General features: G+C 50.6%; 1 long non-coding RNA gene across 1 annotated transcript; it reads left to right on the forward strand.

The window, feature by feature from the left end:
* Positions 1-1438: 1438 nt before the first annotated feature.
* Positions 1439-3950, forward strand: LOC109571566 (uncharacterized). The gene is made up of 2 exons (XR_002182688.2): positions 1439-1911; positions 2313-3950. It is a non-coding gene; the product is annotated as an uncharacterized lncRNA (long non-coding RNA).
* Positions 3951-16250: the final 12300 nt, after the last annotated feature.

The raw sequence follows: 16250 nt of genomic DNA on the forward strand, positions 1-16250 counted from the left end.
ACGGGGTGATCTTCCTTCTGTAACAAGTGATGGCTGACAGTGTCTTCACCCTGCGAACATCCTCCTTTCAGCGCAGCACAGCCTGGCCCGAGCTTCCAAGTGCTGACTTTCAAAACCAGCTTTGTTTCCCTCCTGAAGGTCACGGTTGTGTGGCTTCCAAGGTTTGTCCTTTCTAGCCTCAGAACCCTCCTTCCTGTGTCCCGTGAGGCATCTGGAAGCCACAGCAGTGGGATCTGCTCCCAGTGTCCCCACAGAATCAGGAACATCCTCATGATGTTCTCTGCAGGGCTCTGGAGCTGCTTCAGGAAAGACCAGGCACTCACCATCAGGACCATGCTGGGACCCAGCTGCCCTGCCACCTCCCCTCCTCCTGTGCCCGGCCTCATACAGCAACCCCTCCACGTGCTTCCACAAAAAAAGAAGGGAAAGGAGAAGGGAAGGAGAAGAAGAAGAAAGGAGGGTGCAGAGGATGAGAAAAATGAGGGAAAGTCAGGCAGAAGACAGACAAAAAGCATTCTAGAAAAAAACACCCCAAAATAAAGAAAACTTTCCACAAGTACTTCTCACTTGAGAAGAAGTTGAGAAGCTAACTTTTCTTTTAAACTTAGAAAAAAGTTGAATTATAGGTGATTTATAACATTGTATTAATTTCTGCTGTGCAGTAAAGAAACTCAGTTATACATATATTTACATTCTTATCATGGTTTATCATAGGATACTGAACATAGTTTCCTGTGCTATATACTAGGTCCTTGTTGTCTGTTCATCCTGTATATAACAGTTTGCATCTCATAACACCAAACTCATACTCCACCCCTCCCCGTCCCACCTCCCCCCGCAAGTTTGTTCCCTATGTCCATGAGTCTGTTCCTGTTTCGTAGATACATTCATTTGTGTCATATTTTAAATTCCACATATAGTGATATCATACGGTGTTTGTCTAAGAAGCTAAGATTTCAAAAGAAGAGCTTACAAATTAGACCACAAAACTAAGGGATGAGATGAAAACCACTGATTTCAGAGTTAAAGAAACAAAATAAGTCTCAGAACAGCATAATACAAAACTAAAGAGTAAATCAAACAAAGAAAACAGAAGCATGACCAAGGATGAGACTGCTGATGCAGCAGAAAAACTCAAGGCAGTCACACTGGTTAGAGATTAAAACAAACAAACAAAAAACCCTTTGAGAAAAGCACTAGAGAAAAGATGATAAACCACTGGGAATCCACACAAAGATGCATCAGCTCAAGGATACCCGGTGTCCGGAGGAAGAAACTTCAACAGAAAAACCAGGAAAACTAGTTAAAGATGTAATGAAAGCAAAGTTGCCTGAGATGAAGGCGGATGAATGAGTGAAATGAATTGAGCTCATGTTGAACAAGTCCATGGTGCTTCGAGGACACGTGATACAGACTGTTTACTGACTGGCAACCCAGGCCGACACCTACAGGGCAGGGGCTGACCTCAGACACAGCAGCGCCAGCACTCAAGGTCAAAGAACAGCCCAGTCGGACTCGCCTCCAGCAAAACAAGCAGATATACTGTCTTCTATTCCTCCCACAAGTTCAGCCTAAAACTCAAGACATTCCAGAGAGAGTAAGGAGAGAGACTCTGGAAGGAGGAGAGAAGGGCAGGCTGGCTGAGGGCCTCAGGCCTGAGGGGTAGAGTGGGGCGTGTTGTCGAGATTCAGCCTCTGTTCACTGGTGCTGAATAGAAATGCGGAGACAGTGTTTTGGGTGAAGTAGAAAAGAATCACTTTATTGCTTTGCTAGGCAAAGGAAGCCATGGCAGACTAATGCCTGTAAGACTGTGTCCAGCCCTGGAGGGGGTAGTGAGGAGTCTCATAGTGATGGTTCAAAGAGGAGGGCATGAGTAGTTCATGGACATCCTTCTGACCGGCTGGTGGTAAGGTAAGTGGGAGTTAGCATCAAGTTTCTGGTTCCAACTGGTCTGGGGTCTAGTGTTTATGGGCAGCATGCAGTTAACTTCTTCCACCTTGTGAGAGTTTCAGTATCTGCAAAACATCTCTTAGGACGTAGCTCAGAATATTACCTATAGCCCTTGAGGAGGAAATAAAGGTCCTTGACTTTGCTTAATGGGTAAAGTATTATTCTTTTGTCTTACGTGACTGTTTTACTTTCTGCAGTTTCTCATTTTTCTGATTAAATTTATTCTTTGACTAAGGTCTCTCTATAAACAAAAAGCAAGCAAAGGACATGGGGGAAGTAGGGGTTCTCTATCCTGAGAAGGCCGCATAGGGTCCTGCTTCATTACAGGAGTGAATTTCTTCTTGCCTTGTCATCCTACACAGACTTGGAGCCCATGAAGCCGGCAACCCAGAAACCCAGTGGACAAAGCCTGCTGTCAGCCAAAGGACCAAAAACACACTAACTGCTCTCCTCTACCCAAATGCTGAGGCAAGTCTGGACCCCTACACCCACGCATGCTGCCCCACCGGGAAGCACTGAAGCCCAGCCATGGAGTCAGCAGAAACCACCCAGGGAGCCAGGACCTCCACCCCCATCTGCAACACCAAGCCCTGCTTCTCCTGCCAGAGCCCTCTTCACAGAGGTCATCAGGGACTAGGAGCCCCCCACCCCAGACAGAGGTGGAAAACAATATCTCAGATGTGGGGGCATTTGGGATGTGCAGCCCCCGACCCTCATAGGAAAGAGGAATTTTTCAGATCCATCATCTAAGCATCCAGCCCAAGAAACTGGGAAAGAGCAAAATGAACCCAGATCAGGTAGCAGAAAATAAAGGACAGAAATCAGAGACCCTGAAAACAGGAAAACAGTACAGACCATCAAAGTCCCGGTTCTGTGAGGAGATCAATAAAGTGGACAAGTCTCTAGTGAGAATGACAAAAAGAAAAGATGGAAGACAAATCACCAGGATCAAGAATGGAACCGAGACACTACTACCAACCCTACAGATGCTAAAAGGATCAGGGATGCTGCGGACGGTTTAAGGATACAGGCTCCCCTGGGGACCTGGCCCCACGATGTCCTGCTCTGTCTGCATTCCACTGGTCAGGCTCCCAGTCAGTGGTGTGGGAGGATGGTCTTTGCATGAGGGGCCAGGAATTTCACCTGCCACCTGGAGTTCTCCATTCCTGACACCCTCAGCTGAAGGTCCACCCTCAGACAAGGACCCACTCTTGAGCAAGCACCAGATCCCTGGAAGGCTCATGAGAACAGACACGGTACCACCCCCAGAGCTCCTGACCCAGCAGATCTGGGTGACCTGAGAATCTCTACTTCTGACACGGTCCCATTAGATGCTGATGCTGTGGGTCCAGGGTCCCCACCTACTCAACCTCTGCCTAGATGAAAGCTGGAAATAAATAGGGTGTAAGTTCAAGGAAGATGGAGTCACGTCTCTTAGATGCCTCTGTGGAAGACAGAAACTTGCACACATGTGGGAAAGGGCAGCAAATAGCAATGGCAATGGTCACAACTGTGAGCTCTTGCAGGGCACAGCACTCACTGCTCTCAGCACTTTGGTACTTCACTTCTCAAATCTTCACAAGGAGCCTGGGAGGAAAACGCCAGTATTAACCCCCATTTTTCAGAAGGGGAAACTGCAGCACAGAGAGGCTTGGTAACTTGCCTGAAGTCACACAGCCAGCAAGAAGTTGTATTTATTAGTCAGAGTTCCCCAAAGAAGTTGAACCAATATGGATGGTACATGGATGGAAGGATGGATGATAGATAGGTAGATGATAAATGGATCAATAGATAGAAGAGACTTATGAGGGATTGGCTCACATGGTTTTGGAAGCTGAGAAATCCCACAATTTGAAAGATCTGCAAGCTGGAGACTCAGGAAAACAGGTGTCACTCAGTCCAAATTCAAAGGCTGAACTAACATCAGAGGAGCCCCTGTCAGAGGGGCTGTCGCTCACACAAATAAAGCCAATTTGCCTTTCTTCTCATTTTTCTCTGTATCCAGGCCTCTAACAGACTGGATGATGCCACCCACATTGGAGAGGATGGTTCTCTTTATCCACTGATTCAAGGGAACACCCTCACAGACCCACCCAGAAATAAAGTTTTACCAGCTCCCTGGGCATCCCTATGGCCCAGCTGAATGGACTCCTAAAACTAGCCATCACAGTGGTCAAGGTGGGTTTCCTCAGAGCCCATACTTCCAGGGCCACGAGAGACACATGCTGATCAGTGTTTGGACACCGATTCCTTGTTGAAAGTGGGCATAGAGGGCAGGTGGAGGGAACCCCAGCCACGTGGTGGTATCTTCCTTGGAGCACCCCAGCCCCCAGCCTCAGAGACGAGAGGGCTGTTTGAAGTGCTGACAGCCCGCGGTGTCACTGAGCAGGTGGGTCCCAGAAGGAGGTGAGGGGTCTCAGCTGACACACACTCTGCCCCAGAGCAGCCCGGAAAAATTAATTTTATGGAAAAACAAATGAGAGTGCTGAGGGGATAAACCTCACAGCCCAGGGACATCTGCTGTGGACAGGTGTCTGTCCTTAGCTTCTGTGAGACTCCCAGGTCATCCGGCAAAGCCAGGACCCCCAGGCCTGCAGAGTGCTCCTGAAGGTGGGGGCCGGGGGCCCTCTGAGAGCCCTCTGGACCTGCTGGGCCGCCAGGAAGTGGCTCCCCAGCTCGAGTGGCACAGATTCTGCCCAGATGCAGCCCTCCCCCTGCCTGCATTCCACCGTCAGGCCCCCTTGGATGGGAGGCCCAGAGCCTGCATCAGGCTGCGGAGGAGTCCAGGGTAGAGGCCAGGCAGGAGTGGGCCTTCACCTGCCTGTCCCGGGGTCTGGACCTGTGACCTCGGGTGCAGTGGACTCTAGGGAGCAGAGCCTGTGAGGACGGCTTACTGTACCTCCTAGATTGCATGTCAGCTGTTTGCCCAACCCCGCACTGGGCCCCTTTCTGCTGGAGCACCCCTCCTTCTCCACCCACCCCCTCCCTCTTCCCTGGAGGCTCCTGGTGATGCTGCATTTGGGTTCCATGGGCTCCATGGCCTCCGAAGCCCCAGCAGGGGACCAAGGACTCCTCCCTGGGAACCAGGTCCCTTCTTACTGCTGCACCCGCTGGGTGGCCCCCGCTCCAGGCTCTGGCCCTCTCCAAGGCCTGGAGACACAGCTATCCCTCGAACATGGGTCCCAAAGCCCCCACTCTTGCCAGTCTCCATGAGCCTCACCATCTGTTCACTAAGGACTTGTCACTGGTGAACCCTGGGTGGCCTGGGAGGGTCTGAGTCCATGCTGGCTGTGTGGATGGTTACTCCGAAGCAACCCAGCCCCTTGGCAGCAGGGCCTGGCTGGAGATCATCTTAGTGGGCTTGGGCTGTCCTCACAAATTTCGCAGACATGAATTCCTCACAGTTCGGGCGGCAGGGGTCCCAGGGTTTCAGCGTGGTTGGGTTCTCGTGGGGACCCTCTTCCTGGCTGCAGATGGCACCTTCTGGCTGTGAACTCATGTGGCAGAGGGGGAAGCAAGTGCCCTGGGGGTCTTTGCTCTGAGAACTCTATTCCCCCCTTCCTTGAGGACTAAAACCAGGTCCTGGGGTGCTCTGGGAGATATGGGGTCTGTGTGATATGCATGGCCAGCCAGCTCTCCAAACCACACATTTAAAATGGTACATTTCTGAGGAGGCAGGCATTGCTCCTGCGGTTTTCTTGCCAGAAGTGGATAAGCTGGATTTAATCCTGGGAAATTTACACTCAGTGGAGGGAAAACTGGTCACTACAGCTCAGCTGGTAAAGAATCTGCTTGCAAAACAGGAGACCCCAGTTCGATTCCTGGGTCAGGAAGATCCCCTGAAGAAGGGATCAGCTACCCACTCCAGTATTCTTGGGCTTCCCTGGTGGCTCAGATGATAAAGAATCTGCTGCAGTGCAGGAGACCCAGGGTTGGGAAGATCCCCTGAAGGAGGGCATGGCAACCCACTCCAGTACTCTGGACTGGAGAATTCCCACAGAGAGAGGTGCCTGTTGGGATATAGTCCATGGGGTTGCAAAGAGTCAGACATGACTGAGTGACTGAGCACAGCACTCTTCAAAAGGATAGGGCTGCAGGGGAGTGGAGGACCAAGGGACTAGCTGAGTTAAGGGGAGTGAGCCGCCCCAAGGATGCCCTGAGGATACTGGACGGTCCTGTTACAGAACAAGGATATAGGGACGGTCAACTGCATTGTACCCCAGGGCCCCCAGCTTCTGACAGCAGGCTGATGTCAGGTGGGGAGCTGGAGGAAGGGCATTCGGGAATTCTTTGTTCTGTTTCTACCAGTCAAATCATTTCAAAGTGAAAAAGGCAAAACTAAGAAAAGACTTTTTTAAATGTGCATTTTATTATATGCAAATTATACCTCAACAAAGAAAATTTTTGTTTAAAAAGTGCATAAAATGGGCTTCCCTGGTGGCTCAGTGGTAAAGAATCCACCTGCCAATGCAGGAGACCTGGGTTTGATCCCTGGCTTGGGAAGATCCCTCAGGCCTTGGAGCAACAAAGCCTGTGTGCCACAATTACTGAGACTGGGCTCTAGAGCCTGGGAGCCACAGCTACTGAGCCCTGTGTCCCAGCTACTGAAGCCTCCACACCTAGAACCTGCTTTCCCCAACAAGAGAAGTCATTGCAATGAGACGCCCATGCCACAGCTAGAAAAAAGCCTGTGCAGCAACGAAGATCTAACACAGCCAAAAATAAATAAAGAATTTTAAGTGCATAAATTATAATTCTGCGTAGTACATAACACGTTTAGGTAAGCATGTGAAAAGGTTTGGAAGCATATATACCCCCAGTGTCTGTGGTACCACTTATCCACAGGGGCTGCCCCATGGACTTTAGGCTCCTTTGTTCGTAAGATTTTCGAAGCAAGAATACTGGAATGAGTTGCCATTTCCTACTCCTGGGGATTGTAGTTATAATTAATATCTATAGAATTATATTAATAATTTTATTTAATTGTTAATACAAATAATAGAAATTATTTAAATAAATTAATGACATAATTAGGTAGTTATTACAACTAAAACTATATGTGTGTGTTAAATCACTTCAGTTGTGTCCAACTCTTTGTGACCTCACGGACTGTAGCCCACCAGGATCCTCGGTCCTTGGCATTTCCCCTGCAAGAATACTGGAGTGGGTTGCCCTTTCCTTCTCCAGGGGATCTTCCCAACCCAAAGAGAGAACCCATGTCTCTTGTGTCTCCTGCATTGACAGGCAGATTTTTTACCACTGAGCCACCTGAGAAGACAAATCAACTATACTTCAATAAAATAAATTTTTTTAAAAAGGAAATGACTATTTCTTAAATCAGGGATGAGTCGAGTGAGGGCCCACAGGTCTCTGCTGGGCTGAAGGGACTGAAAAGGCATCTTTGGGCCCTTTGGCAGCTGGGGGAAGTGGGGGGCAGCTATGTATCACTGAGACCACCTGCTGGGTGGGGTCTGGGTAATGTAGCCTGACTGGTAACACCTGACTGGTGCCCACCTGTGATTCCAAGCAGGGCCCATTTTGTCTTAGGAAAGCTCAGGCCTGTGAGGTTGAGTGGCAGCACCCTCTGCGGGCGAGGGGGACCACCACCTCTGCAAGGGGAAGTGGGCAGCAGGAACCCCCAGACCTGAGACCCCACCTTGCTCCTCAAAGGCAGACCTAGGGTCCAGCTAGCAGATCCTTGGGTCCAGCTAGCAGATCCCTGGCCCTGTCCTCACAGCACGGCCACCTCCCTTCATCTCCAGCCAGACGTTTTCAGTCATCCCCGTCCCCAGCCCCCTCAGGACACTTCTTAATTCCAGGTCCTCTCCAGAAAATGACCTTAATTCCAGGTCCTCTCCATTTCCTAATGGCTTTAGGAAATGCTGTCCTACTTACAAGACCAAGTCTACATCTGCCCCATCCCAGCCGTTAGGCAAAGTGATGCCTCTTAATAAATTCTCCACTTCAGCTTCAGGGTCCATCCCAGACAGGCTCCATCAGCATCACCCAAGAGGCCCTCTACCAGCCCAGGGCGGGAGGGCATTGAGTGCTGGTGCCTCTAAACCAGTGCCACTGGGCCTGGGGGCCTGTGTGAGCATGGAGGCCTCCCCAGCTGTAGAGGTTTTGAGCCACGTGGGGCCCAAATTTGCAGTTCTTGTCTTTGTTTTTAGGGCAAAAAGATATTTTAACACATATAACAAAGAACCACATCAAGTACATACACAAAGAACATCTACAGATCAAGAGAAAAGTCAAATAGAAAAATGGGCAGGATGCCTGGACTGGACTTCTAAAGACTTGCTGAGGTCTGCTGTATCCAACACAGAAGCACACATAGGGTGCAGATCTCACATTGAGTTCTCACTACAATTTTTTAAAAAGTACTTATAAAATAATGTCAATAATTGCATTTTCTAACAGGCTCCCAGGTGATGCTGCTGCTGCTGCTCCAGGGACCCCACTTTGAGAAACAGGAGTGGGAAGCAGCTCCCTGCTCCCTGAGAAGCTCAGGAAGTCACTTCTCTTGTTCCTGGGACCTCATGACAAGGAACGCAGAGGTGACTTCTTCAGGTGTTCATTCTGAGATGCGTCATCACCGTCTGCACCCCCTTCCCATTTCCTTCCCCGCAGGTGCCTCTCCAGTGTGTCTGATATCTATCTTTTAAAAGGCACCAGAACTTCCTTGGTTGTCCAGTGGTTAGGACTCTCTGCCTTTCATTGCAGGGGGCACAGATTCAATCCCTGGTCGGGGTACTAAGATCCCACTTGCCTCACAGTGTGGCCAAAAAAAAAAAAAAAAAAAAAAGCACATATCCTTGCAAAATGTGTAGAATTGTTTTGTGTTTTCCAGTCACATCAGTGGTATTGTGTTTCCACATCTCGATCTATTACCTCTGCTTTTTTTCCCATCAAACCCTACCTTTGACCATTTTCCACATTTATTGTCTGTGTATCGGGTCCCTTGCAGCTGTGCCCCGGCGTCTGCACCTGCCACACTCCGCTCATCCATCCAAAGTTGGACCCCAGCTTTCAGTCCCTCAAAAAACAACCAACAGAAAACCTCATCCCTTTTTGAGCCTGTGAGAATTTACCCAGTGCCACAAAGCTCTGATGTCCAAAATTGTGTCCACGTGGCCCAAACTCCTCCCTTGCCTCCACTTCCTTGGAACAGCGCATCTGCCCTTGTGCTGGCCCAGAATGAAGAGATACAGCTGCCAGCCCAGGACACCATGGGTGCCAGCAGCCCCGGAGGCTGGAGAGGCAGGAAGGCTTCCCCTCTTAGAGCCTCAGGGGAGCACGGCCCTGAGACACCTTTCGCTCAGACTCCTGGCCGCCTGTGCTGTGAGAGGACAAAGGTCTGCTGTTTTAAGATGTCAAGTTCATGGTCACTTGTTACAGCAGCCCCCGGGGCTCTGATGCACACAGTCCTGCCATTTGAGGGGTGGTGGGTCTCAAGGATCACCCTGCAGGTGCCCTGCACTGGGCTCTGACCCCCACAGTCCCCTCCCTGTTCCTCTGAGCAGCTTCACTGCCATCCTGTATTTGTAAGCATCAGGGAGCCCCTGCTCCACAAACAAGCTGATGCTTTTCCTCTAAAGAAGTACAATATTCTCCCTGGGGTGAATTCTGAACATAGCTCTTTTCCTAACATTTACATCAAACAACAGCAGGGTCTCCACTGACATCTTGCTTTTTTTCCTTTTTTTAAATGCGCTCCTTTCACAGGGCATTTAATCCACCATCCTGTTTGAAGACACCAAAAAGGAAGCACACATCCACCAACTGAGCTGGGAGTCCTAATTAAACTCAGAGGAGAAGCAACTGGAAGACAGCAAATCACGTTCCTTCAGCTTCTGCCTTCCTGGGTCAGACTTCCTTTTTCTAACAAATCCTTTTCATACAAAATTATCCTCTAGTGATTTGTTTATGATTCGGAAATTTGGTCCTATTTGTGGGATCATGGAAGTGTCCTTGCCAAAGAAAGCAGAGACCCCTTTGTGAGTGGGGATAGATAAGGACCACATTCAGCTGCAAGAAATAGGAAACCTGAAAAAAACAGTGCCTTAAACAGATTAGGAGCTTTATTTTTCTCATATATGTACCCTCCGGGGAAGCATTTCAAGAAAATCAGAACCGAATGTCTCTGATTCCCTCATCTTTTCCTGGTGATCTCAAGAGGGCTGCTGCAACTCCAGCCATTGCATACACATTCTAGGCAATAAAAAAGAGGAAAGGGAAGGAGGATAAAGCAGAAGTCTATACCAGAAAGACAAAGGCTTTTCCAGAAGTCTCAGGAGACTGCTTTTTGTCTCATGGGTAAATCTGCATCACACAGCCAACCCAGCTGCAAGAGAGTCTGATGATAAGTTTGTTGGTTTTATATTAATAGTTGAGGAAAGCCAGACAAAAGAGGGCTGGGTAAGTCTATCTACAGTATGGTCTCACACCAGTGGTTCCAAGGGGTCTGGGAGCAAACCCACGTTACAACCCCTGCCTACTGCCCTGGTGGTTTGTGGATTGTGGAAAGTGTACCCCAGGGAAGACAGGCCCCATTCCAAGAGTAGAGGGTGTAGGGGAGGACCCATGGACTCTCAACATAAGCAGAGGACGTGGCCCCAGACCCCCAAGACAGCAGAAGACTCCTGTCCTGACATGTGTCTTGAGCAGGGTTGGCCAGCTCTGCTGCAGCACCCAGGAGACAAATGAATTTTTCCCTGGACATCTGAAGGGAGTCACAGCTGCTGGTCCAAAAAGTGACCAGGGGCAGCTGTCATGCATGGCTGCTATTTCTCAATGGAACAGAGAGCTTTAAAAACTTCCAGAGGAGGTGGTCAGGCTGAGGTCCTCATGAGTTTGTAGCCCCTCCCACTGGTGGTCTGGCCAGGTCCAAGATGCTCTCCACAGCAGCCGGTGTCCCTGGGGGTCTCTGCCTCACTCCTTGCGTGCATCCCTTCCCACTGCCTGTCAACTTCCTCTCGCATCAGCACCCGCCTCCCCATGCAGGTTGCTCTGCGCCTTGCAAACACAAAATGTCCCCAGAGGGCCGCAGGTGGGAGAGCTGCCTCTACCCTCTCATTCCCACCACAGCAGAGGTGGATGGTTCTGCTTCCTGCAGGCAGTGTCGGCTTACCTGCCTTCTTTCTGCAGTGGCACCTCCCCCAAAGGCAGAGGTTCTCCTCGCAGCCACCCTCTGACCAGAGCCAGGAGGGTGCTCAGATTTACAGGTCCCTGTGGGAGCCTTACGTGGGGCCCTCAGATCACTCAGCATACCCTCCCCACCTCAAGGTCCTTCACTTGATCCCATTGGCTGAGCCCTGTGAGGTGACATGTTCGCAGGATCTGGGGTTTGGGACATGGGCATCTTTGTGGGCTGTTGTTCCAGGATCCCCCACAAAAGAGGATGTGCACACAAGCTCTGGTCTCATACGCAAAGTAGTCTTCCCAAGTGGCGCTAGTGGTAAGGAACTTGCCTGCCAATGCAGGAGACTTAAGAGACGCTGGTTCGATCCCTGGATTGGGAAGATTCCCTTGGAGGAAGACACAGCAACCCACTCCAGAATTCCTGCCTGGAGAATCCCATGGACAGAGAAGCCTGGCAGGCTATGGTCCATAGGATCGCGAAGAGTCAGACAAGACTGCTGCTTTTTGGAGAATCCAGACAGACGTTCCCCCTAAGCCCATCTACCTCTGGACTCTTCGGTTGCATGAGCCCAAAAATTCCCTTAAGGATTTAGGCCAGTCTGGGTTGAGTGGTGACTTGTAACACAAAGTCACTCCCACATCAGGGTTCTCCTCCCAGTTGGTAGAGGTTGAGCTCTAGCTGTGGGGAGGACCTGGGAAGAGAGGCTGCCAAGGACCCTCAAGCGGGCATTTCATACGGGGGTGTTTGTGGGAAAATGGCAGGTGTGGTCTCTTTGCAGAGGCATCTGGCATCCAGTTCTTTGGGGCTTCCGTCACTCAGTCACACTCAGGTGGCCTCCTCTGATGAGAGCCTGGCCCAGGTATTGATGACGATGAAAGAAACAAAATTTAACTCAAAATCATTCCAGGGAGGGGCTTGCTGATGGAATCCATCCAGCTGTCTGTGTGTAAGTTCTCCATCCAGGCCAGGGTGGATGCCAGACTGTCCTCTGCCCCGACCCCCCAGGGACTGACAGCCACCCCCACTGGGCCTGGGGAAGGGGTCAAGCCTCAGAGACTCAGAGGTCCCTCTGCCTTTGCAATGATGCAGGTACAAGCCCGGGAAGGCCAGGCGCTCCTGGCCACACTGGAAGCTGGCAGGATCCTTCTCAAATCTCAGGAGACTTGGTTTCTGACCTCTGAGCTCCGGAGCTGCAAGAGATTACATTTCTGTTGTTCTGTTGTTTAGTCATCTGGCTTGTGGTAACTTGTTATGAAGCCCTAGGAAACTAATGCTGGTTCCAAAGATGAGCAGAGAGAGGAGGCGGGTTGGGCAGGAGACAGAACAAAGCACAGAGAGGCTGTGACCTCCCTGGGAGGCCTGCTGCACCCACTGCTGGGGCTTGCATGGCCCCGGGCCTGGGAGCAGAGCCCTACCGTGAGGAGGAGCATCAGTCCCAGTGCAGGAGACAGATGGTGGAGAGTGCCCCCAACCCAGCCTGGAGTGACCACAGAGCATCCACTTTCTCTGCGGCTTAAATCTGGTTGCAGCACGTGGGGTCCTTATATCAGCAGTCCCCGCACCCTTGTTCTGGAAGGCCAGGCTCTTTGCCTGGACATTCAGCCTGGGGGTTGCAGCGGGGACATCAGGGCAAGCTAACCAAGAGTAGAATCTCTCAGACCCAAGTGCGGAAGGACAGTCCAGGGAGGGACCCCTGACACCTCCTGGGGTTTTGCTCTAGGCAGGGCACCAGGATCTTTCGTGTTGTTGAACCGCATCCTCTGACCTTTCTTTGGAACTTTGAAGTTTATGCCTAACAGAAAAGTTAGCAGCTTCCTACATTAAGTGAAATAAACTGGCCATAGAAGGGCAAATCCTGTATGATTTCATCTAAATGAGGTCCTTAGAGCTGTCAGAGTCACAGGGACAGAAAGTGGAAGGATGGGCACCAGGGGCTGGGGAGTTGGTTTTAATGGGTACCAGGGGTTACCGTACTGTGCTAAGTCGCTTCAATTGTGTCTGACTCTGAGACCCCATGGACTGTAGCCTGTCATGCTCCTCTGTCCATGGGATTCTCTAGGCAAGAATACTGGAGTGGGTTTCCATGCCCTCCTTCAGGGAATTTTCCTGACCCAGGGATTGAACCCATGTCTCTTAAGTCTCCTGCATTGGCAGTCAGGCTCTTTATGACTGGTGCTAACTTGGAAGCCCTACTGAGGGTTAGGACTGAACATAAATTCCGGGGACGCCCTTCAACCCACCGCAGGGCACTATGGGAATGGGCAGTGCAGGTGCAAAGGCCCTGAGGTAGGGACCACCTGCATGTGTCTGAAGGACACAGATACCAACAGGTCGAGAAGCAGTGCGGGGGGAGGGGGTCGTGAGAGCAAGGTGTGAGGGTCATGCAGGGTCTGGGACTCAGAGTGAGGAGCTGGAATTTTGTTCAAGGGTGATAGGAGGTTGCTGGTGGGATTTGAGCAGCACGTGATATTAGCGGCCTTTTGCAAAGGTGGCCCTGCTGCTTAGGGACCACTGCTGGGGGCTGGAGGTCCCAAAGAGGAAGTAGGAGATGGAGGTGGTCTTTTATGCTCCCTCAGGCCAGAGGGGGTGGAGGCTTGGAGGTGGGAAAAGGAGGATGGATTTGGGGTTTGCCTGCTCAGTCAGTCAGTCATGTCCGACTCTCTGCAATCCCATGAACTGTAGCCTGTTAGGTTCCTCTGTCCATGGAATTCTCCAGGCAAGAATACTGGAGTGGGTTGCCATTCCCTTCTCCAGGGGATCTTCCTGACCCAGGGATCGAACCTGAGTCTCCTATATTGCAGGCAGATTCTTTACCATGTGAGCCACCAGGGAAGCCCGGATTTGGGGATTCAGTTCAATTCAGATCAGTCACTCAGTCGTGTCCAACTCTTTGGCCTCCCTGTCCATTGTCAACTCATGTTGGATATGAGTTTACTCAAACTCATGTCCATTGAGTCAGTGATGCCATCCAACTGTCTCATCCTCTGTCGTCCCCTTCTCCTCCTTGCCTTCAATCTTTACCAGCATCAGGGTCTTTTCAAATGAGTCAGTTCTTCGCATCAGGTAGTCAAAGTATTGGAGTTTCAGCTTCAGCATCAGTCCTTCTAATGAATATTCAGGACTGATTTCCTTTAGGATTCACTGGTTGGATCTCTTCACAGTCCAAGGGACTCTCAAGAGTCTTCTCCAACACCACAGTTCAAAAGCATCAAGTCTTCTGCGCTCAGCTTTCTTTATAGTCCAACTCTCAGATCCATACATGACTACCAGAAAAACCATACCTTTGACTAGATGGACCTTTGTTGGCAAAGTAATGTCTCTGCTTTTTAATATGCTGTCTAGATTGGTCATAACTTTTCTTTCCAGGAGCAAGAGTCTTTTAATTTCATGGCTGCAGTCACCAATGCAGTGATTTTGGAGCCCAAGAAAATAGTCTGTCACTGTTTCCACTGTTTCCCCATCTATTTGCCATAAAGTGATGGGACCAGATGCCATGATCTTATTTTCTGAATGTTGAGGATTGGGGAGGAGTAAACATCTGCCCACTGTTGGGATGTTGATGGTGGGAAAAGAAAGGAACTGGGAGATTCTTTTCAAACTCCCAGAAGAAGCGGGCACACTCTCCAAATATATTGCTAGAGTGGTGTTACCTGGGTATATACAGTTGTCAGAACTCTGAACGGAACATTTCTCTGTGCGTTTCCTAATAAGTGAATTATATCTCATTTTTAGAAAGGACCCAGGACCTTTTAAGGCAGAGAACTCTTCCATGTGGGACAGCGACGAGGAGGTGGCATTGTGCATTCAGAGAACCCGTGGATGTGCAGCACCAAGAGGGACGCTGATGTGAACAGCAGAATTCAGTTATTAACACGAGTCAGTGCTGGCTGCTCAGTTGTAACAGATTGTAACAGATGTACCAATGACTACAAGAGGTTAACAATGGGAGTTCATAGAAACTCTTTGTACTTCCTTCTCGGTTTTTCTATAAACCTAAAATCGCTCTTTAAAATAATCTATTAATGGAAAAGGAACAGTGAGGGCTTGTATTGGGGTTGGAGCCCCAGAGGGCAGAGGGGAGGGTCTGGTATCAGTCCATCTCAATGCTGTGTAACAAGTGTGCCCTTCTTTGGGGCTAGCCCAACATCTAGCAAGCCCATCACATGCTAGTAAGGTAGTTTATGCTCAAAATGCTTTAAGCTAGGCTTCAGCAATATGTGAACTGAGAACTTACAGATGCACAAGCTGGGTTAAAAAAGGCAGAGGAACCAGAGAAATTGCCAATATTCGTTGGATCATAGAAAAGCAAGGGAACCCTAGAAAAACATCTACTTCTGCTTCACTGACTATGCTAAAGCCTGTCAGTGTCCATTAATAACCCAGACTTCTGGACAAGGAGAAAGTTCAGGAATGAAAGCTCATTAATCACCAGTGTGCCCGGGGGATCCCCACCCAGGCTGCTTGATGGGAGAGGGATGGACACTCCTCCTGGCGCTCACACCCTCTCCCCAGCTTCAGAGATGCCAGCCTGGATCCAGGCCCAGAGCTGGGATCCTGACCCAGGTTCACCCCCATCTGCTGTTGGTGCCATCTTCCACCTGGGCACTGCAGGGTCTCTGAGAGTTTCCTGTGGCCCCTGTGACAAAGCACCCCAGGCTGGGGGCTCTAACTCTGAGCTGGGACTGTGAGAGACGCCCTGTCTCCTCCATCCAGACTGTGTGGACAGGGCAGGCCGCAGGGAGTGAGGCGGGGCGGGGATGGGGGGTGGGGGTGGGTATCCTGTCTCTTTCAGGGCCTCAGAGCCCTGCCAGGGGACACCAACTTCTCCTGGGACCGGGACCCCTCACCTTCCTCAGGTGAGGGACAGGCTGAGGCCTCTCTGCGGTGGGGGGAGCTGGGGAGAGGCACCCCCTCACACACACTCCACCGCCACTGAGCCCTGGGTATAGCCCCTGAGGGGGCAGAGTGGGAGTGGATTTGGAGGGGCAAACAAATGCTCTGAAGCCTGTGAGGTGGAGAAGCCAGGCTCCCCACCCCGAAGAGTGTTCTGGCAGCTCAGCCCAGAGGGTGGAGGAGCTGAGGGCCTGGAGGGCCCAGGGCGGGAAGGCAGGGCCACCTGCAGGGCAGAGACCAGCACCCAGAGCCTTTGGAACAGAAA

This window comes from Bos indicus, chromosome 17 (genome assembly GCF_029378745.1).
Source record: "Bos indicus isolate NIAB-ARS_2022 breed Sahiwal x Tharparkar chromosome 17, NIAB-ARS_B.indTharparkar_mat_pri_1.0, whole genome shotgun sequence".
NCBI lineage: Eukaryota > Metazoa > Chordata > Mammalia > Artiodactyla > Bovidae > Bos > Bos indicus.